This window comes from Arachis stenosperma, chromosome 1, assembly GCF_014773155.1.
Source record: "Arachis stenosperma cultivar V10309 chromosome 1, arast.V10309.gnm1.PFL2, whole genome shotgun sequence".
Classification (NCBI taxonomy): domain Eukaryota; kingdom Viridiplantae; phylum Streptophyta; class Magnoliopsida; order Fabales; family Fabaceae; genus Arachis; species Arachis stenosperma.
The window spans coordinates 66454883-66478204 of NC_080377.1; the positions used below are offsets into that span (position 1 = coordinate 66454883).

The 23322-nt window shown below is 41.5% G+C and overlaps 1 non-coding gene across 1 annotated transcript; it reads right to left on the reverse strand.

Annotated features, from left to right (window-relative positions):
* Positions 1-22999: 22999 nt before the first annotated feature.
* On the reverse strand, positions 23000-23107 carry LOC130956700 (small nucleolar RNA R71). The gene has a single exon (XR_009077191.1). It is a non-coding gene; the product is annotated as a small nucleolar RNA R71 (small nucleolar RNA).
* Between the last annotated feature and the right edge of the window lie 215 nt (positions 23108-23322).

Genomic DNA, 23322 nt, shown 5'->3' on the forward strand with positions numbered 1-23322 from the left:
ACGACCTAATTCTAATCCGAAATGACATCGGAACACAAAAGTCGGGAGAAGGAAAGCTAGCCGCAAATTGGAAAGGGCCCTACAAGGTAACAGAAGTCTTAGGAACAGGCTATTACAAAGTATCCGACCTAGAAGGCAACGAGCTGCCCAGGGCCTGGCACGCCTGTAATCTAAGATGGTACTACAGCTAGAAAAATTTAACCCGAGGTGTACTCTTTTTCCCTACAAGGGTTTTTTAATGAGACACCCGGTTAAAATAAAACACCCGACCTAGTCAAGGGTAAACACTTTGTAAGTATTCTTTCTTTTTAATACTAATCGAATTTTTCTATTTTCTTTTCTCCTTCCTCATGACGAAACAAATCCTAGAAAGTACCCCACCAAGGCGCATTAATTTATGCTCGACAAAACGCAAAAATCATTTGTCAAGAGACCATACAAGGTCGGCAAAGATAAAAGCGACGAGGTTCAAATTAATGTGAGAAGTTATAAAGTAACTCTGAAAAGGCTCAAAAAAAAAAAAAAAAAAGAGCCAAATAAAAAGAGATTACAAAAATAACTTAAAGGGCCGACCAACGAAAAGGTCGGACCTAACAACAGGAGGTACTCAAAGGCCCGAGGTCCGAAGAAAAGCCCGGATCCAAGGAAGAAGCCTCAAAACAAAAGTTTCAAAACGCTAAGCTAAAAAGTTGTTATCCAAAAAGCAACTAAAAAGCATAAAAGCGGAAACAAAAGCCAAAACGCGAACAAGGCTAAAACAAAGGTTTCAAAACGCTAGCTAAAAAGTTGTTATCCAAAAGCAACTAAAAAGCATAAAAGCGGAAACAAAAGCCAAAAACGCGAACAAGGCTAAAACAAAGGTTGCAAAACGCTAGCTAAAAAGTTGCTATCCAAAAAGCAACTAAAAAGCATAAAAGCGGAAACAAAAGCCAAAACGCGAACAAGGCTAAAACAAAGGTTTCAAAACGCTAGCTAAAAAGTTGTTATCCAAAAGCAACTAAAAAGCATAAAAGCGGAAACAAAAGCCAAAAACGCGAACAAGGCTAAAACAAAGGTTGCAAAACGCTAGCTAAAAAGTTGCTATCCAAAAAACAACTACAAAGCATAAAAGCGGAACAAAAAGTCAAAAGCACAAAAACACCGCATAATAAGCTAAAAAAGTTACTACAAGTAGCTAAATAGCAGAAAGGTGTCCAAAGCGTTCACGAAAAACATCCAAAAAGCAAAAAGAACCCACAGGCCGGGTAAAAGGCCAAAACAAAAGATCACAGAGGATCAAGGACCTTTCCGGTCTCCACATCAACAGAAGGCTGCGGAGGAAAAATGGAAACTGGGACTGCATCAACGACACCGTCATCCCGGTTTAAAACCTCCACGCCAGAACCATCCCCGGCCAAAGTTGAAGTCGGATCCGCAACCGGAACCTTGAGGTCGGACACCGGAGCCTTGGGGTCGGACACCGGAGCCTCATCCTCGGCAGGGGCAGGAACAATCTTTCCCTCCACAACAATGTTATCCGTACTGAATAAGCTCAGATCCAGGTCGGGAGCAAGAACCCGGATCTGATCCCTCAAATTCACAAACATAGCATCCATACCCTTGGCCACATTATCTTCCAGCTCGTAAAAATCATCCCGAGCCGATTGCAACTTCTCCTTCGTCTCCACAAGCTCGGCATACAGCTTGGTATAGTTCTCCGTCGCCACCTTCGCCATCTCCTCAGATGTCTTCGCCGCCGCCACAGCCGCGGTAGCCCTAGTTTTCTCTTCCTCCAAAGAGATCTCCAGCTCAGTAATCCTGGCAGCCTTCAGTTGACTAATCTTATCAAGATCAGACTGAGCCTTCTCAAGTCGGGAGCTGGTCGCACCAATGGGGATTTCTTGAACTCCTGGGCAATAGCGGCATGAAGACTGGCCATCCGGACACAGCTCCGCGCCATATACTGAAAATGATGCTCCATAGACACATCATCAGTAGAAATAAAAGTCTGAGGAAGAATATGCTGTTCAATCCAACCAAGGGCATCAAAATCCTTGTCATTAAAACCCGCAAGCTCCTGAGAGGTCTTCTGTTTCTTGGGGGGAGGACCCGAGGTCGAAGGCGGGGAAAGGTGACCGGGCCCAGAGGTCGGAGGATCTTGAGTTATAGCTCGGAACTGAGGAGTCGGAATGGTCTTCGACCGAGTCTGAACACCCACAGTAGCCTTCTGCGGAGAAGATCGGGCAGAAGCCTCAGCCTCGATATTCCGAGCAGCCGCAGACTTCTTCGACCGACGAAGAAACTTCATGGAATCCGCCTGAGAAGACATCTCTGCAGAAACAAAAAGAAAGGGATTATCACAAACAGGAATTCCACCAAAACAGGCAAAATACTAAAAGGATGAAGCTCGGAGAGGTCGGGAACTACCTAACTCGGAACGGAGAAGGCTTGGATCTCCCAACATTTTCTTCGTGTCCAAGTGAGGTGCCCGACCCCATAAACTGCTCAACACACCCACAAAAGCCTGCTCCACCTCATCTAGACTCTCAAAGGTATACTTAACCGACACTACATTCTCTTGCCAACAAAGAGGAAAAGAAGGCTCCCCACTCTCATCTAGAAAGAAAGGTCGGACGTCCCCAGCAGCCGGACCTTGAAATAATAGTTCTTAAAATCATGAAAGGACTCATCGTACAAAGTACAAAACTTCTTTCCCTGGTTAGCCCTAAAAGAGACCCAAGACACCTTCCCTCCACCCGACCCCGGTTTCGTCAACACAAACAGATAGGAAAAAAGAGAAACAGAGGGGGAGACGCCCAAAAACTGACACAAAAGTTGGAACAGCTTTAAAAACGCCCAAGAATTGGGATGGAGTTGCGTAGGGGCAAGATTACAAGACCACAGCACCTCGGATTCCAGGTCAGTAAAGGGAAGTCGGACACCCAGCTTAGAGAAAAAACAATCGTAAGCATAAAAGAAAAGCTTCTCGGAACTTTCTAAAGGCGGGAAGCACACTCTCTCCTCGGACTCCGGGGCTACTAGCTCATAATCCCGCTCAGACTCTCTATTCTCACAAATGCTACACTCCCTACGGAACCTAGCTAAATACTCAGAATCTACAACAGAAGGGACTCTTAGAGGACCAGGATCTACCCAGCCAAGACCACTTGGAATCTTGGTCGACATTGCTTGAAAAACCTTTCGAGACATAAAATTCTTGCCTACAAAGAAGAATACAACAGCAAGCAACAATCACATAAAAGCAGATAGCGAAAACCCATTCAGCAAAAACAAGAAACAAAGATCTTTATAGAAGAAAATGCAGCAACAAAATACCAGAGAAAAGAGCCCCCCCCCCCCCATATACAAGCAAACAGAGCAATGGCGGCGCCTCTTTTCGGGGCAACCCAGGCATAGAGAAAAAGAAACAGACAAAGAGCCACACAAAAGAACAGAAGCATATGAGTACAAAAGAAAAGAGACGAACAAACCTAGAAAGAAAGAAAACGGCGAGCTCCGACAGCAAGGGGAACGAAACGGCGGCGCAGAGAAAACCCCGGAAAAACGCACAGAAAGATTTGAGGAAGAAGAACAAAGTGAAAGAAGGAGCGGTGCTCGAAGAAGAAGATGGCGAAAACTTAGAAAAAACAGAAAGGAACAGAATAAACGAAGAAAAGGAGGAAAGGGGCAAATAAATAATGCCTTCACAAAGCCCGAACGGAAATCGAGGAGAAACGGTAAAATGCAATAAATGCAGAAACGGCCATTTTTGAATTTTGAAAAGAACTACTATGCTCGAGCTCGACCTCTCAAGGACGAACTCGGGCAGGGGCACTGTTCATACTCTGACCGAGCTCCCCAAACTCGGCAAAGTTCATAGAAGGTCCGACCTCATCCCCAGGCCCATGCCTGAGGTCGGACCTCGGACAATAAAGCTAAAGAAGCCCAAAAGGAACGAAGCCCAAGACCTAAAGGCCGAAAAGGCCTAGGAAAGGCGGTTCCACAAAGATAAAGATAAAACTCCCAAAAGGATAAAGATAAGATAAGAATATCTTATCCAGGGAAGATCACGGCCAACTACTATAAATACACTGGAGCACCCAGGTATAACACACACTCTAATTCTACTCAATATCTGCTTGGACCCATGCTAACTTAAGCATCGGAGTGTCATTGCAGGTACCACCACCAACCACTCGGCATACCAAGCTCGGGTCATCAATCCCCCCATCTCGGGCCTCCCTAAGACGACCGAGCTGCGCGTTTCAGGTAACCCTCGGAACACTTGCCAAAGGGAAATTTGTTGAGAGACAAGTTTTCGTGCATCAGAGTTCGGTATCCTTGCTTCGCAATCTCTCTTCTTTTATCTTTTTGTCTTAACAAAGCCTGGTGCAGTTAAAAAGAAAGCTGCTTGGGTTTCTTTCCGAACTTCCCAGGGGAAAAAGGTTTTCTCCATGTTTGATGAATCTTTTCGTGATTTCAAAAATTACTTTTTTAGGGTCCGAGCTGTTGAAGGAGCTCGGCCCTTTTTTCTGGATGAAAATGATGAGCCAACCTTTCCTTTAGAATGGCAAAAGAATGTAGTGGTATCGAGATATTTATGGGATATGTTAGATGAGGCTGAACAACCTTTTGTGACCGTGCTGGAAGAAAACTGGGGGCAGCCTCCTCATCTCGACACCAAGAAACTTTTAGCTAACCCATCTCTCCTCCGAGCTGAGCTGGGTAGTGGTCAATTTTTTCTTTTGGTTTTGCTCATCGCTTTGTTGAGTTTGTCTCTTATGAGATCTTTTTCTGACTCGTAGCTTGGTTTCCTACTGTGGTGTTTGTTTGCAGAGATGATTAAAAACAACGAATCTATAAAGGCCTTTAAAAGGGCGAGGAAGGCTACTACAGCTCAGAATGCCTCGGCCAAGGCGGCCGGGGAGGGGTCTTCTCAGGTTTTGTCGAAGCCTTTGGTTACGAGTTCTCTTGGGCCGAGGAGGGTTATCCCTACTCCTCGGGTTTGTTTAGTTGATCCTTCACAAACTTCTGCTGGTACCTCTTCTCCTTCCGCAGCTCCTCCTCCAAAAAGACCTCGAACTGTCGAGCCTTTTAGTTTGGATGCTCCCGATTTTGATGCTATCGGGTTTGTAGATTGATGCCAGAGCATTTTGGCCAGTTTCACTGACCTTTTCTTTACTGTTTTTAGGTAATTTCATGCATTTTCTTAGGAAATAAGTTAGTTTTGGGTAGATATTCACTCAGACCTTGATTCAAGCATACATTGTGCATTTTACATTGTTTCATGAGGATTTTGCATGATTTTAATGACAAAATTGTATATTGCATTACCCATGACTTGGACTAGAACTTTGATGCACTCTATTGCTTGATTTCAGGACCAAAGGAAGCAAGGAATGGGAGGTAACTTGCAAAGTTAAGGAGAAAAGTAATTGCCAAAAACACTCTCAAAAGCCATCAATGCCCACGTTAAAGAGTCACGTTAACTAAGTTAACGTGAACTCTAACGTGGAGAAGGGAAGTAGAGCCAACGTTAGTGACACTCAACATTGCCACTAACGTCGGCAAGCTCACAAATGTCCACGTTAGAAGCCACGTTAACCTAGTTAACGTTAACGTGGCCTCTAACGTTAAAGGGGGAAGAGAAGCCAACGTTAGTGACACTCAACATTGTCACTAACGTTGGCCTAAGGTGCAAGGAGCCACGTTAACTCCCACGTTAACTTGGTTAACGTGGGAGCTAACGTAAGAGATGAAGAGTTGTCGACAACGTTAGTGACACTCAACATTGTCACTAACGTTGGAGCAACCACACAACCCCCAAGAGCCACGTTAACTTCCACGTTAACTTGGTTAACGTGGAAGCTAACGATGAGGAATGAAGAATGAGCCAACGTTAGTGACACTCAACATTGTCACTAACGTTGGGATGGCTAAGAATGGCCACGTTAGATGCCATGTTAACCTAGTTAACGTGGACTCTAACGTGAGACCTAGGGGCACACTTGAACGTTAGTGACAATGTTGAGTGTCACTAACGTTCTCGAAGGTTGGCAAAAGCCACGTTAGAAGCCACGTTAACCTAGTTAACGTGAGCTTTAACGTGAAGCAAGAAGGGGCACACTTGAACGTTAGTGACAATGTTGAGTGTCACTAACGTTCTCGAAGGCTAACAAGGCAACGTTAAAAGCCACGTTAACCCAGTTAACGTGGGCTTTAACGTGAGGCAAAGGGGTGCATGGCAATGTTAGTGACAATGTTAAGTGTCACTAACGTTCTCGAACTTGTATTCTCACTAAATGATAAAAATCCCTAACGTCTTGAGCTAAAGTCTATGCCCACTTCACACTATCTCTCTGCAAGTAAGCCAAGCCCAATTGAAGAAAGGAACTGCTTCAAACTCAAAGATCCAGAGGCCCAAGACTTTAAGAGCTAACTAGAAGCTGAGAGAGTAGTATATATAGGAGTAGTTTTGAAAGAGAGAAGAGCTTTTGGAAGGGCTAGAACAGAGAACTACTCTTTGTATTTACTTTCTCTGTACTTCTAGCTTTATCATGTATTCTCCATCTTTGATTTTGATTTCTAGAGCTATGAACAACTAAAACCCTTTCATTGGGTTAGGGAGCTCTGTTGTAATTTGATGGATGATGAGCGGATAATTTGTACGCTTTTTGGCATTGTTTTTAGTATGTTTTTAGTATAATTTAGTTAGTTTTTAGTATATTTTTATTAGTTTTTAGTTAAAATTCACTTTTCTGGACTTTACTATGAGTTTGTGTGTTTTTCTGTGATTTCAGGTATTTTCTGGCTGAAATTGAGGGACCTGAGCAAAAATCTGATTCAGAGACTGAAAAGGACTACAGATGCTGTTGGATTCTGACCTCCCTACACTCGAAGTGGATTTTCTGGAGCTACAAAAGCTCAATTGGCACGCTCTCAACGGCGTTGGAAAGTAGACATCCTGGGCTTTCCAGCAATATATGATAGTCCATACTTTGCCCAAGATTTGATGGCCCAAACCGGCGTTCAAATTCACCTTCAGAATTCCCAGCGTTAAACGCCGGAACTGGCACCAAAGTGGGAGTTAAACGCCCAAACTGGCACAAAAGCTGGCGTTTAACTCCAAGAGAAGTCTCTACACGAAAATGCTTCATTGCTCAGCCCAAGCACACACCAAGTGGGCCCGGAAGTGGATTTTTATGTCATTTACTCATCTTTGTAATTCTTAAGCTACTAGTTCCCTATAAATAGGACCTTTTACTATTGTATTTTCATCTTGGTTCTTCTGGTTCCCTCTTTGGGACCAAAGCCAATGATCACTCTTGTTCTTATGTATTTTCAACGGTGGAGTTTCTACACACCATAGATTAAGGTGTGGAGCTCTGCTGTACCTCGAGTATTAATGCAATTACTATTGTTCTTCTATTCAATTCAGCTTGTTCTTGTTCCAAGATATCACTTGTTCTTCAACTTGATGAATGTGATGATCCGTGACACTCATCATCATTCTCACCTATGAACGTGTGACTGACAACCACCTCCGTTCTACCTTAGATTGGGTGAATATCTCTTGGATTCCTGATACACGACGCATGGTTGATCGCCTGACAACCGAGCGCTCGCCTGACAACCGAGCCAGCCATTCCGTGAGATCAGAGTCTTCGTGGTATAGGCTAGAATTGATGGCGGCATTCAAGAGAATCCGGAAGGTCTAACCTTGTCTGTGGTATTTTGAGTAGGATTCAATGATTGAATGACTGTGACGTGCTTCAAACTCGCGAATGTAGGGCGTTAGTGACAGACGCAAAAGAATCACTGGATTCTATTCCGACATGATCGAGAACCGATAGCTGGATAGCCGTGCCGTGACAGGGTGCGTTGAACATTTCCACTGAGAGGATGGGAGGTAGCCACTGACAACGGTGAAACCCTTGCATAAGCTTGCCATGGAAAGGAGTAAGAAGGATTGGATGAAGACAGTAGGAAAGCAGAGAGACGGAAGGGACAAAGCATCTCCATTCGCTTATCTGAAGTTCTCACCAATGAATTGCATAAGTATCCCTATCTTTATCTTTATGTTTTATTCATCATCTATACCCATTTGAGTCTGCCTAACTAAGATTTACAAGGTGACCATAGCTTGCTTCATACCAACAATCTCCGTGGGATCGACCCTTACTCGTGTAAGGTTTATTACTTGGACGACCCAGTGCACTTGCTGGTTAGTTGTGCAAAGTTGTGTTTATGCCATGGTATTGAGCACCAAGTTTTTGGGGCCATTACTAGGGATTATTTGAGTTGTGAAAAGTAGTGATCACAATTTCGCACACCAATGGATCAATACTAATTTTCTTATTCTTCTTCTATCTTTCCTTTTGATTTTACTTGAAAGCTTTCGATCCTCACCCAATTGGATAGTTATCTTGGAAAAGAAGCTATTCAAACATGGATCTCTTCGGATCCTTGAAAGTGGAATGAAGAGATTAGCTAGAAATGCTTTCTCATGCTGGACCAAATTGAGTGTAGATGGGTATGTGGCTATAACCCTCTAAGCATTTGATTTGGGAAGTGCATGTGGTATAATCAGTGACCACACTTCATCTCTTCTCATGAGCAATTGACCAAGGAATTGGCTATTGATCAAGATTTGAGAGATTGAATTGCAAGAAATTGTGATTCAATCACTTAAAATTGCTAAGGAGATCAATGAGTGCATTGATTGAGGAAGAAATGAAAATGAAGTTGATCCGGAGAATGCAACATCTCCTAAGCCCAATGAACTCCCCATTTCTGATCTTACCCATTCTCTTTATTTTCTGCAATTTACTTTTATGAGCAATTCCCCCATTCCCATTTACAATTTTGCTATTTACTTTCAGTCATTTACTTTCCTGCCATTTTAATTTCTACAACTATCAACTCTATTCATGGATTCGTTCAACTAGATTATTCCTCTAATTAAAGTTGCTTGATCAATCAATCCCTGTGGGATTCGACCTCACTCTATTGTGAGTTTTTACTTGATGACAAATTCGGTACACTTGCCGAATGGGAATTTGTTGAGAGACAAATTTTACCCCGATCATAGATCAACAGATTGCTCCCAATGGTGTCATGCCTACTGATGATGTATCCATTCTTCATCATTTGGATTTTATTACTCAGAGTGGTATTAAACTGGCACACATGGGAGCGGCTTTATACCGGACTACTCAAGATCTTCCTATCCATGCTACAAAGGCCTTTATAGAGGAGGCAAAATCAGAGTTTGACCGGATTAAGGGTTTGAAAGAGGAGCTTGAGGTGAAAGTGACCGAGCTGGAGAAGGAGTTGGAGGGGGAAAAGACTCCGGCTATTGGTCTGGTGGCTGCTGTGCAACTAGCTAAGGATATGGCGTTAAAACATAAGGATAGCTATGTTACCACCTATAGAGAGATGATGGATATCAGGAACAGCTTGGAATATGTCCGGGCCGATTATACCGAACTTCAAAGTCACCTTGTAGGCAGCATTACTACTGCTTATGAGAATCTAAAGGAGCAAGTTCGAGTTCTTGCGCCAGAGCTCGACCTTTCCCTTTTTAGCCTGGACAACATTGTTAGGGATGGTAAGTGATGAGCGGATAATTTGTACGCTTTTTGGCATTGTTTTTAGTATGTTTCTTGTAGGATTTAGTTAGTTTTTAGTATATTTTTATTAATTTTTAGTTAAAATTCACTTTTCTGGACTTTACTATGAGTTTGTGTGTTTTTCTGTGATTTCAGGTATTTTCTGGCTGAAATTGAGGGACCTGAGCAAAAATCTGCTTCAGAGACTGAAAAGGACTGCAGATGCTGTTGGATTCTGACCTCCCTGCACTCGAAGTGAATTTTCTGGAGCTACAGAAGCCCAATTGGCGCGCTCTTAATGGCGTTGGAAAGTAGACATCCTGGGCTTTCCAGCAATATATGATAGTCCATACTTTGCCCAAGATTTGATGGCCCAAACCGGCATTCAAAGTCACCTTCAGAATTCCCAGCGTTAAACGCCGGAACTGGCACCAAAGTGGGAGTTAAACGCCCAAACTGGCACAAAAGCTGGCGTTTAACTCCAAGAGAAGTCTCTACACGAAAATGCTTCATTGCTCAGCCCAAGCACACACCAAGTGGGCCCGGAAGTGGATTTTTATGTCTTTTACTCATCTTTGTAATTCTTAAGCTACTAGTTCCCTATAAATAGGACCTTTTACGATTGTATTTTCATCTTCGGACATCTAGTTCTTAGATCATTGGGAGGCTGGCTTCACGGCCATGCCTAGACCTTGTTCTTATGTATTTTCAACGGTGGAGTTTCTACACACCATAGATTAAGGTGTGGAGCTCTGCTGTACCTCGAGTATTAATGCAATTACTATTGTTCTTCTATTCAATTCAGCTTGTTCTTGTTCCAAGATATCACTTGTTCTTCAACTTGATGAATGTGATGATCCGTGACACTCATCATCATTCTCACCTATGAACGTGTGACTGACAACCACCTCCGTTCTACCTTAGATTGGGTGGATATCTCTTGGATTCCTGATACACGACGCATGGTTGTTGCTCGCCTGACAAACGAGCGCTCGCCTGACAACCGAGCCATCCATTCCGTGAGATCAGAGTCTTCGTGGTATAAGCTAGAACTGATGGCGGCATTCAAGAGAATCCGGAAGGTCTAAACCTTGTCTGTGGTATTCTGAGTAGGATTCAATGATTGAATGACTGTGACGAGCTTCAAACTCGCGATTGTGGGGCGTTAGTGACAGATGCAAAAGAATCACTGGATTCTATTATGACATGATCGAGAACCGACAGCTGAATAGCCGTGCCGTGACAGGGTGCGTTGAACATTTCCACTGAGAGGATGGGAGGTAGCCACTGACAACGGTGAAACCCTTGCATACAGCTTGCCATGGAAAGGAGTAAGAAGGATTGGATGAAGACAGTAGGAAAGCAGAGAGATGAAAGGGACAAAGCATCTCCATTCACTTATCTGAAATTCTCACCAATGAATTGCATAAGTATCTCCATCTTTATCTTTATGTTTTATTCATCATCTATACCCATTTGAGTCTGCCTGACTGAGATTTACAAGGTGACTGATGAGTGGATTTTTTATACGCTTTTTGGGGTAATTTCATGTAGATTTTAGCATGTTTTAATTAGTTTTTAGTTAAATATTATTAGTTTTTAGGCAAAAATCATATTTCTGGACTTTACTATGAGTGTGTGTATTTTTCTGTGATTTCAGGTATTTTCTGGCTGAAATTGAGGGAGCTGAGCAAAAATCTGACTTAGGCTGAAAAATGACTGCTGATGCTGTTGGATCCTGACCTCCCTGCACTCGAAATGAATTTTCTGGAGCTACAGAAGTCCAATTGGCGCACTCTCAACGGCGTTGGAAATTAGACATCCAGGGCTTTCCATCAATATATAATAGTCAATACTTTGCGCGAAGATAGATGACGTAACTTGGCGTTGAACGCCAAGTACATGCTGCTGTCTGGAGTTAAACGCCAGAAACACGTCATGATCCGGAGTTGAACGCCCAAAACATGTCATAACTTGGAGTTCAACTCCAAGAAAAGCCTCAGTTCGTGGATAGCTTTAGTCTCAGCCCCAGCACACACCAAGTGGGCCCCAGAAGTGGATTTCTGCACCAATTATCTTAGTTTACTCATTTTCTGTAAACCTAGGTTACTAGTTTACTATTTAAACAACTTTTAGAGACTTATTCTGTACCTCATGACATTTTCAGATCTGAATTACATACTTTTTGACAGCATGAGTCTCTAAACTCCATTGTTGGGGGTGAGGAGCTCTGCAGCGTCTCGATGAATTAATACAATTCCTTTGTTTTCCATTCAAACACGCTTGTTCTTATCTAAGATGTTCATTCACGCTTAATTATGGAGAAGGTGATGATCCGTGACACTCATCACCTTCCCCAATCCATGAACGTGTGCCTGACAACCACCTCCGTTCTACATCAGACTGAATGAGTATCTCTTAGATTCATTACGCAGAATCTTCGTGGTATAAGCCGGATTGATGGCGGCATTCATGAGAATCCGGAAAGTCTAAACCTTGTCCGTGGTATTCCGAGTAGGATTCTGGGATTGAATGACTGTGACGAGCTTCAAACTCCTGAAGGCTGGGCGTTAGTGACAGATGCAAAAGAATCAATGGATTCTATTCCAACCTGATTGAGAACCGACAGATGATTAGCCGTGGTGTGACAGAGTATAGGAACGTTTTCACTGAGAGGATGGGAGGTAGCCATTGACAACGGTGACACCCTACATAGAGCTTGCCATGGAAGGGACTTGCGTGTGAAGAAGGATTTCAAGGAAGAGTTGAAGTTCAGTAGACAAAGCATCTCCAAAACTCCAACATATTTCTCATTACTGCACAACAAGTAACGCTATTATTCTCTTTTATTTTTCCAATCTAATAATTCCAACAGATAATTTTGATTAATATCCTGACTAAGAATAATAAGATAAATATAGTTCGTTTCAACAAAAAATAATCTCCGTGGGATCGACCGTTACTCACGTAAGGTATTACTTGGACGACCCAGTGCACTTGCTGGTTAGTTGTGCGGATCACAAATTCGTGCCCTAAGTTTTTGGCGCCGTTGCCGGGGATTATTCGAGTTTGAACAACTAAAGTTTTATTTTATTTCTTAGATTAGGAATAATTTATTTTTATTGTTATAGAGTCATTAAATCTTGATAGGATAGTTTCTTTTCAAAAATTTCTTTTCAAAATTTATTATTTTTCTTAATTAATTGCTAATTTTCGTGAGTTTAGTGTCTTGTTCTAAGTTTGGTGTCAATTGCATATTTTATATTTTTCTTTAAAATTTTCGACTTGTGTTCTTTGTTCTTCATTGATCTTCAAGTTGTTCTTGTTTATTTTTCTTGTTTGATCTCAAGTTTTTCTTGTTTTGTGTCTTTTCTTGTTTTTCTTGTGCTTTTTCAAAACATTAACTTTCAAAAATTTATATTTTTATCCATAAATATGATACATTTTTAAAATCAACATTGAAGTTACTGCCCAATTGGCTGGAGCATTGGTAGTTGTTCTTGATAATTGGGTACCTTCTTTGGAATCTTTTTTAAAAATAATTTTTCTTTGATTGAATCTTGTGCCAAACTCTAAGTTTGGTGTTTTCTTGCTAATCTTTTTATAATTTTCGAAAATTTTATTAAACTTTTCTAAAAATTTTAAGTTTGGTGTTCTTCCTTTTGTTCTTGGTGTTCTTGTGAATCTTCAAGGTGTTCTTGAGTTTTTCTTGTGTCTTGATCTTAAAATTTTTAAGTTTGGTGTTCCTTGGTGTTTTCCCTCCAAAAAATTTTCGAAAACAAGGAGCATTAGATCTAAAAAATTTTAAGTCTTGTGTTTTTTGTGTGTTTTTCTCTTTCATCATAAAATTCAAAATTCAAAAAAATTATATTCTCTAACTAATTTTGAACTACTTTTTTCGAAAATTTTATATAAAAATTCAAATTTCAATTTCAAAATATTTCCAATTTCTTTTATTTATTTCGTTTTTTTTATTTTATTTTATAAAAATTAATCCAAAAAAAAAAAATAATATCAACATATAAATTATCCCTTGTATTCCATCATGGAAGCAAGTAGGAATGAACAGTCCAAGAGGACTCTGGGGTCATATGCTAACCCCACTACTGCTTCATATGGGAGTAGTATCTGTATACCCTCCATTGGAGTTAGTAGCTTTGAGTTGAATCCTCAGCTCATTATCATGGTGCAGCAAAACTGTCAGTATTCTAGTCTTCCACATGAAGAACCTACAGAGTTTCTGGCACAATTTTTGCAAATTGCTGACACAGTACATGATAAAGAAGTGGATCAGGATGTCTACAGATTATTACTGTTTCCATTTGCTGTAAAAGATCAAGTTAAGAGGTGGTTAAATAATCAGCCTAAGAACAACATAAAAACATGGAAGCAGCTGTCAGAAAAATTCCTGAATCACTATTTCCCTCCAAAACGGATGACACAGCTAAGGCTAAGCATCCAAGGCTTCAAATAAGGAGATAATGAATCTCTTTATGATGCCTGGGAGAGATACAGAGAGATGCTAAGAAAATGCCCCTCTGAAATGTTTTCAGAATGGGTGCAATTAGACATCTTCTACTATGGGCTTACAGAAAAAGCTCAGATTTCTCTAGACCACTCAGCTGGTGGATCTATACATATGAGAAAAATAATTGAAGAAGCTCAAGAGCTTATTGATACAGTTGCCAGAAATCAACATCTGTACCTAAGCAGTGAATCTTCCATGAAAGAAGAAGCTAAAACAGTAACTGCTGAACTCAGTCCGGTGGATCAGGCTAATGAATTCAATCAGCAATTAGACTTTCTAACTCAGCAGCTAGCCGAATTCAAGGAAATATTACAAGAATATGGAAGTACAATTAAAGCAGACAGAAAAGCAACTGTCAAAACAAATAGCAGAAGAATGCCAAGCAGTTCAATTAAGAAGTGGGAAAACATTAAATACCTCACTTCAAAGCAGCAGGAAACCAAGAAATGAACAAATAGCTACTCAAAATCCCTCTGAGGACAGTCAGAGCCCAGAGAGGAATAAAGCTGGCGCTGAACACACAGACCATGCTCATTCCTGGCGTTCAACGCCAGAAACAAGCATGAATCCGGCGTTGAACGCCCAAAGGGAGCATGGTTCTGGCGTTCAAACGCCAGTAACAAACAAGGAGGTGGCGTCTAACGCCACTCCAGCTTCCACCCCTGGCATTCAAATGCCAGTGGGGGATCAGTCACATACAAGTGCTGATGACAACTCTTCTAAAAAGGCTTCCCAACCCACTTCTGTAGGTAATAAACCTGCAGCAACTAAGGTTGAGGAATACAAAGCCAAAATGCCTTATCCTCAAAAACTCCGCCAAGCGGAACAGGATAAGCAATTTGCCCGCTTTGCAGACTATCTCAGGACTCTTGAAATAAAGATTCCGTTTGCAGAAGCACTTGAGCAAATACCATCTTATGCTAAGTTCATGAAAGAAATCTTAAGTCATAAGAAGGATTGGAGGGAAACTGAAAAAGTTTACCTCACTGAAGAATGCAGTGCAGTCATTCTGAAAAGCTTACCTGAGAAGCTTAAAGATCCTGGGAGCTTTATGATACCATGCACATTAGAGGGCACTTGCACCAAGCAAGCTTTATGTGATCTTGGGGCAAGTATCAACCTAATACCTGCATTTACTATCAGAAAGCTTGGTTTAACTGAAGAAATCAAACCAACCAGGATATGTCTTCAACTTGTTGATGGCTCCATTAAATACCCATCAGGCGTGATTGAGGACATGATTGTCAAGGTTGGGCCATTTGCCTTTCCTACTGACTTTGTGGTGCTGGAAATGGAGGTGCACAAGAGTGTAACTCTCATTCTAGGAAGACCTTTCCTAGCAACTGGCCGAACCCTCATTGACGTCCAAAAAGGGGAAGTAACCTTGAGAGTCAATGAGGAGGAGTTCAAGTTGAATGTTGTCAAAGCCATGCAACATCCAGACACACCAAATGACTGCATGAGTGTTGATATTATTGACTCTCTGGTAAGAGAGGTCAATATGGCTGAGAGTCTCGAATCAGAGCTAGAGGACATCTTTAAAGACGTTCAGCCTGATCTAGAGGAGTCAGAGAGAATAGTAGAACCTCTGAAAATCCCTCAGGAAGAGGAGAAACCTCCTAAACCCGAGCTCAAACCATTACCACCTTCCCTAAAATATGCATTCTTGGGAGAAGGTGATACCTTTCCTGTAATCATAAGCTATACCTTAGAGCCACAGGAAGAGGAAGCACTAATTCAAGTGCTAAGGACACACAAGACAGCTCTTGGGTGGTCCATCAGTGATCTTATGGGCATTAGCCCAGCTAGATGCATGCACAAGATCTTACTGGAGGGTGACGCCAAGCCAGTGGTTCAACCACAAAGGCGGCTGAACCCAACCATGAAGGAAGTAGTGCAGAAAGAGGTCACTAAATTACTAGAGGCTGGGATTATTTATCCTATTTCTGACAGCCCCTGGGTGAGCCCTGTCCAAGTCGTCCCTAAGAAAGGTGGCATGACAGTGGTTCATAATGAAAAAAATGAACTGGTTCCTACAAGAACAGTTACTGGGTGGCGTATGTGTATTGATTACAGAAGGCTCAATACAGCTACCAGAAAGGACCGTTTTCCTTTACCATTCATAGACCAGAAGCTAGAAAGACTAGCAGGTCATGAATACTACTGCTTCCTGGATGGATATTCAGGTTATAATCAAATTGCAGTAGATCCCCAGGATCAGGAGAAAACGGCATTCACATGCCCATCTAGAGTGTTTGCATACAGAAGGATGCCATTTGGCCTGTGCAATGCACCTGCAACCTTTCAGAGGTGCATGCTCTCAATTTTCTCTGATATGGTGGAAAATTTTCTGGAAGTCTTCATGGATGACTTTTCAGTGTTTGGAGACTCATTCAGCTCCTGCCTTAACCATTTAGCACTTGTTCTAAAGAGGTGCCAAGAGACTAACCTAGTTTTAAACTGGGAGAAGTGTCACTTTATGGTGACTGAAGGAATTGTCCTTGGGCACAAAATCTCGAACAATGGGATAGAGGTGGATCAAGCTAAGGTAGAGGTAATTGAAAAACTACCACCACCTGCCAATGTTAAGGCAATCAGAAGCTTTCTGGGGCATGCAGGATTCTACAGGAGGTTTATAAAGGATTTTTCAAAAATCGCCAAACCTCTGAGCAACCTGCTAGCTGCTGACACGCCATTTATCTTTGATAAAGAATGTCTGCAAGCATTTGAGACTCTGAAAGCTAAATTGGTTACAGCACCAATCATCTCTGCACCAGACTGGACATTGCCAGTTGAATTAATGTGTGATGCCAGTGACCATGCCATTGGTGCAGTGTTGGGACAAAGGCATGACAAGCTTCTGCACGTCATTTACTATGCCAGCCGTGTTTTAAATGACACACAGAAGAATTACACAACCACAGAAAAAAAGCTACTTGCAGTGGTTTACGCCATTGACAAATTCAGATCCTATCTAGTAGGATCAAAAGTGATTGTATACACTGATCATGCTGCTCTTAAATATCTACTCACAAAGCAGGATTCAAAACCCAGACTTATAAGATGGGTGTTGCTTCTGCAAGAGTTTGATATAGAAATAAGAGACAGAAAAGGGACAGAAAACCAAGTAGCAGATCACCTGTCCCGAATAGAACCAGTAGAAGGGACGTCCCTCCCTCTCACTGAGATCTCTGAAACTTTTCCGGATGAGCAACTCTTTACCGTCCAGGAAGTGCCATGGTTTGCAGACATTGCAAACTACAAGGCAGTGAGGTTCATACCCAAAGAATACAGTAGGCAGCAATCAAAGAAATTAATCACAGATGCAAAGTACTATCTTTGGGATGAACCATATCTCTTCAAGAGATGTGCAGACGGAGTAATCCGTAGATGTGTGCCTAAGGAAGAAGCACAGAAGATCCTATGGCACTGCCATGGATCACAGTATGGAGGACATTTTGGAAGTGAGTGAACAGCCACAAGAGTCCTCCAATGTGGCTTCTACTGGCCTACTCTCTATAAAGACTCCCGAGTGTTTGTACTTAATTGTGACAGTTGCCAAAGATCTGGCAATCTACCTCACAGTTATGCCATGCCTCAATAAGGGATCTTGGAGATTGAGTTGTTTGATGTATGGGGCATTGACTTCATGGGACCTTTCCCACCATCATACTCAAACACTTATATTCTGATGGCAGTGGATTATGTATCCAAATGGGTGGAAGCTATTGCAACACCCACCAATGACACTAAAACAGTGTTAAAATTCCTCCAGAAACACATCTTCAGCAGATTTGGTATCCCTAGAGTATTAATCAGTGATGGGGGCACTCATTTCTGCAATAAACAGCTTTACTCTGCTCTTGTTCGTTATGGAGTTAGCCACAGGGTAGCTACTCCATATCACCCACAAACTAATGGGCAAGCTGAAGTCTCAAATAGAGAACTCAAAAGAATCCTAGAACGGACTGTAATTAACCGTAGAAGGGATTGGGCAAGAAGCTTGGATGATGCTCTGTGGGCATACAGAACAGCATTCAAAACCCCTATAGGGACCTCTCCATACCAGCTTGTGTATGGAAAGGCATGTCACTTGCCAGTGGAACTGGAACACAAGGCCTACTGGGCAACCAGATTCCTAAACCTTGATGCCAAGTTAGCTGGAGAAAAACGATTGCTCCAGTTAAATGAGCTAGAGGAATTTAGACTCAATGCTTTCGAGAATGCAAAGATTTACAAAGAGAAAGCGAAAAGATGGCATGATAAGAAATTGTCATCCAGAGTCTTTGAGCCGGGGCAGAAAGTTTTGCTATTTAATTCTAGGCTCAAATTATTCCCCGGGAAATTAAAATCCCGGTGGAGAGGTCCATATGTCATTACAAACGTATCACCATATGGATACCTAGAGCTTCAGGATAATGACTCTAACAAAAAGTTCATTGTTAATGGACAAAGAGTTAAACACTATCTTGAAGGCAAATTTGAGCAAGAATGCTCAAAACTGAGACTTAATTAAAACTCAGTAATAGTCCAGCTAATGACATTAAAGAAGCGCTTGCTGGGAGACAACCCAGCCAATCACAAAATTTAATTTTATTTGTTTCTGTTGATTTTTACAGGTATAGATCAAAATATCTTCAAGGTAAAAAAGCAATTGCTTGAATTCACAAAGTTACAGGGAAATTTGGAAGCTCACTGGCGTGAAAAAGCCAGTAAGAAACATTTTGGGTGTTGAACGCCCAAAAGAAGCACACACTGGGCGTTCAACGCCAGTAAGGGTAGCCATCTGGGCGTTAAACGCCAGAAAGGAGCATCTTCTGGGCGTTGAACACCAGAAAGAAGCACCTTCTGGGCGTTTAACGCCAGATTGTTAGCATCCTGGGCGTTCAGAAAAACGCCCAGTGACAAAGGACTTCCTGGCGTTCAACGCCAGAAAGAAGCATCAGCTGGGCGTTGAACGCCCAGGAGAAGCAGCATTTGGGCGTTAAACGCCCAAAACAGGGTGCGTTGAACATTTCCACTGAGAGGATGGGAGGTAGCCACTGACAACGGTGAAACCCTTGCATACAGCTTGCCATGGAAAGGAGTAAGAAGGATTGGATGAAGACAATAGGAAAGCAGAGAAACGGAAGGGACAAAGCATCTCCATTCGCTTATCTGAAATTCTCACCAATGAATTGCATAAGTATCTCTATCTTTATCTTTATGTTTTATTCATCATCTATACCCATTTGAGTCTGCCTGACTGAGATTTACAAGGTGACTGATGAGCGGATATTTTATACGCTTTTTGGGGTAATTTCATGTAGATTTTAGCATGTTTTAATTAGTTTTTAGTTAAATATTATTATTTTTTAGGCAAAAATCATATTTCTGGACTTTACTATGAGTGTGTGTATTTTTCTGTGATTTCAGGTATTTTCTGGCTGAAATTGAGGGAGCTGAGCAAAAATCTGACTTAGGCTGAAAAATGACTGCTGATGCTGTTGGATCCTGACCTCCCTGCACTCGAAATGGATTTTCTGGAGCTACAGAAGTCCAATTGGCGCGCTCTTAACGGCGTTGGAAAGTAGACATCCAGGGCTTTCCAGCAATATATAATAGTCCATACTTTGCGCGAAGATAGACGACGTCACATGGCGTTGAACGCCAAGTACATGCTGCTGTCTGGAGTTAAACGCCAGAAACACGTCATGATCCGGAGTTGAACGCCCAAAACACGTCATAACTTGGAGTTCAACTCCAAGAAAAGCCTCAGTTCGTGGATAGCTTTAGTCTCAGCCCCAGCACACACCAAGTGGGCCCCAGAAGTGGATTTCTGCACCAATTATCTTAGTTTACTCATTTTCTGTAAACCTAGGTTACTAGTTTACTATTTAAACAACTTTTAGAGACTTATTCTATACCTCATGACATTTTCAGATCTGAATTACATACTTTTTGACGGCATGAGTCTCTAAACTCCATTGTTGGGGTGAGGAGCTCTGCAGCGTCTCGATGAATTAATACAATTCCTTTGTTTTCCATTCAAACACGCTTGTTCTTATCTAAGATGTTCATTCGCGCTTAATTATGGAGAAGGTGATGATCCGTGACACTCATCACCTTCTCCAATCCATGAACGTGTGCCTGACAACCACCTCCGTTCTACATCAGACTGAATGAGTATCTCTTAGATTCATTACGCAGAATCTTCGTGGTATAAGCTGGATTGATGGCGGCATTCATGAGAATCCGGAAAGTCTAAACCTTGTCTGTGGTATTTCGAGTAGGATTCTGGGATTGAATGACTGTGACGAGCTTCAAACTCTTGAAGGCTGGGCGTTAGTGATAGACGCAAAAGAATCAATGGATTCTATTCCAACCTGATTGAGAACCGACAGATGATTAGCCGTGCTGTGACAAAGCAAAGGAACGTTTTCATTGAGAGGATGGGAGGTAGCCATTGACAACGGTGACACCCTACATAGAGCTTGCCATGGAAGGGACTTTGCGTGTGAAGAAGGATTTCAAGGAAGAGTTGAAGTTCAGTAGACAAAGCATCTCCAAAACTCCAACATATTTCTCATTACTGCACAACAAGTAACGCTATTATTCTCTTTTATTTTTCCAATCTAATAATTCCAACTGATAATTTTGATTAATATCCTGACTAAGAATAATAAGATAAATATAGTTCGTTTCAACAAAAAATAATCTCCGTAGGATCGACCCTTACTCATGTAAGGTATTACTTGGAGGACCCAGTGCACTTGCTGGTTAGTTCTGCGGATCACAAATTTGTGCACCAGTGACCATAGCTTGCTTCATACCAACAATCTCTGTGGGATCGACCCTTACTCGCGTAAGGTTTATTACTTGGACGACCCAGTACACTTGCTGGTTAGTTGTGCGAAGTTGTGATAAAGAGTTGAGATTGCAATTGTGCGTACCATGTTGATGGCGCCATTGATGATCACAATTTCGTGCACCATGTTTTTGGCGCCGTTGCCGGGGATTGTTGAGTTTGGACAGCTGACGGCTCATCTTGTTGCTTAGATTAGGTATTTTTTTCAGAATTTCTTTAAGAATGAATTCTAGAGTTTCATGATGATCTGTTGAAATCTGGCTGGCTGAGAAGCCATGTCTAATCTTATTGGACCGAGGTTTCAACTTATCATCACAAGAGCTTGTTGATTTCCATCAATCTTGCTGTTGAAGCAATGATCTGCTGATGCTTGGCTGGCCATTGGCCATGTCTAGTGTTTTGGACCGAAGCTTTCTTTGAAAGCTTGGCTGGCTGTGAAGCCATGTCTAATTCCTGGACCGGAGTCTTAGACTAGCATTGCAATGATTCTTGGAATTCTCATTAAGAATTCTGAAACCTTTATTTTCTTTTTTCATATAATTTTCGAAAAAGCACAAAAAAATTACAAAATCATAAAAACCAAAAATATTTTATGTTTCTTGTTTAAGTCTAGTGTCTTATTTTAAGTTTGGTGTCTTGCATGCATTGTTTATTTGATCTTGGTTCTATTTTCAAGTCAATAATACAGGGAACTGAAGATTCAGTACATGCAGCAGAGGAGTTATACAGAAAAAGCTGGGCGTTCAAAACGCCCAGTGAAGAAGGAAAACTGGCGTTTAAACGCCAGCCAGGATACCTAGTTGGGCGTTTAACGCCCAAAAGGGTAGCATTTTGGGCGTTAAACGCCGGAATGGATACCATTCTGGGCGTTTAACGCCAGGATGGCACAAGGGGGAAGATTCTGTTTTTAATTCAATTTTTTTTCAGGTTTTCAAAAATTTTTCAAAATCAAATCTTTTTCAAATCATATCTTTTCAATCAAATCTTTTTCAAAATCAATTTCTTTCCTTTTTTCAAAGATATTTGCTAACAATTAATGATTTGATTGAACATTTCAAGTATGTTGCCTTTTCTGTTGAGAAAGGTTTAATGTTTGAATCATATCTTTTCTTGTTAGGCAAGTCATTAATTTTTAAAATAAAATCTTTTTCAAAATAGTTTTCAATCATATCTTTTTGATTTCTAATTTCAAAATCTTTTTCAAAAATCACTTGATTTCTTTTCCACTTTTAGTTTTCGAAAATCAATTATTTTTTTTAAAATGTTTTTAAAATCTTTTACTTTGTTTTCGAAAAAAAAAACTCTTCCTCTCTTCTCACATGCTTCTATTTATGGAGTACCACTCCTCCTCAATGCACAATTCGAACTCTATCTCACTAAGTTCGAATTCCTCTACCTCTTCCTTCTATTTTTCTGTTCCTCTGACACCTCAAGGAATCTCTATACTGTGACATAGAGGATTCCACATTTTCTTGTTCTCTTCTCTTTCATATGAGCAGGAGCAAAGACAAAGACATTCTTGTTGAGGCTGACCCTGAACCTGAAAGGACCTTGAAGCGAAAGCTAAGAGAAGCCAAAGCACAACTCTCTGTAGAGGACCTAACAGAAATCTTCAAAGAAGAAGAACCCATGGCAGCCAAAAACAACAACAATGCCAACAATGCAAGGAAGGTGCTGGGTGACTTCACTGCACCTACTCCCGACTTCTATGGGAGAAGCATCTCTATCCCTGCCATTGGAGCAAACAACTTTGAGCTTAAGCCTCAATTAGTTTCTCTAATGCAACAGAATTGCAAGTTCCATGGACTTCCATTGGAAGATCCTCATCAGTTTTTAGCTGAATTCTTGCAAATCTGTGACACTATCAAGACTAATGGGGTTGACCCTGAGGTCTACAGACTGATGCTATTCCCTTTTGCTGTAAGAGACAGAGCTAGGACATGGTTGGACTCACAACCTAAAGAAAGCCTGAACTCTTGGGAAAAGCTAGTCAATGCCTTCTTGGCAAAGTTCTTTTCACCTCAAAAATTGAGTAAGCTTAGAGTGGAAGTCCAAACCTTCAGACAGAAGGAAGGAGAATCCCTCTATGAAGCTTGGGAAAGATACAAGCAATTGATCAGAAAATGTCCTTCTGACATGCTTTCTGAATGGAGCATCATAGGTATTTTCTATGATGGTCTGTCTGAACTGTCCAAGATGTCTTTGGATAGCTCCGCTGGAGGATCTCCTCATCTGAAGAAGACGCCTACAGAAGCTCAAGAGCTAATTGAAATGGTTGCAAATAACCAATTCATGTACACTTCTGAAAGGAATCCTGTGAACAATGGGACAAATCAGAAGAAAGGAGTTCTTGAGAT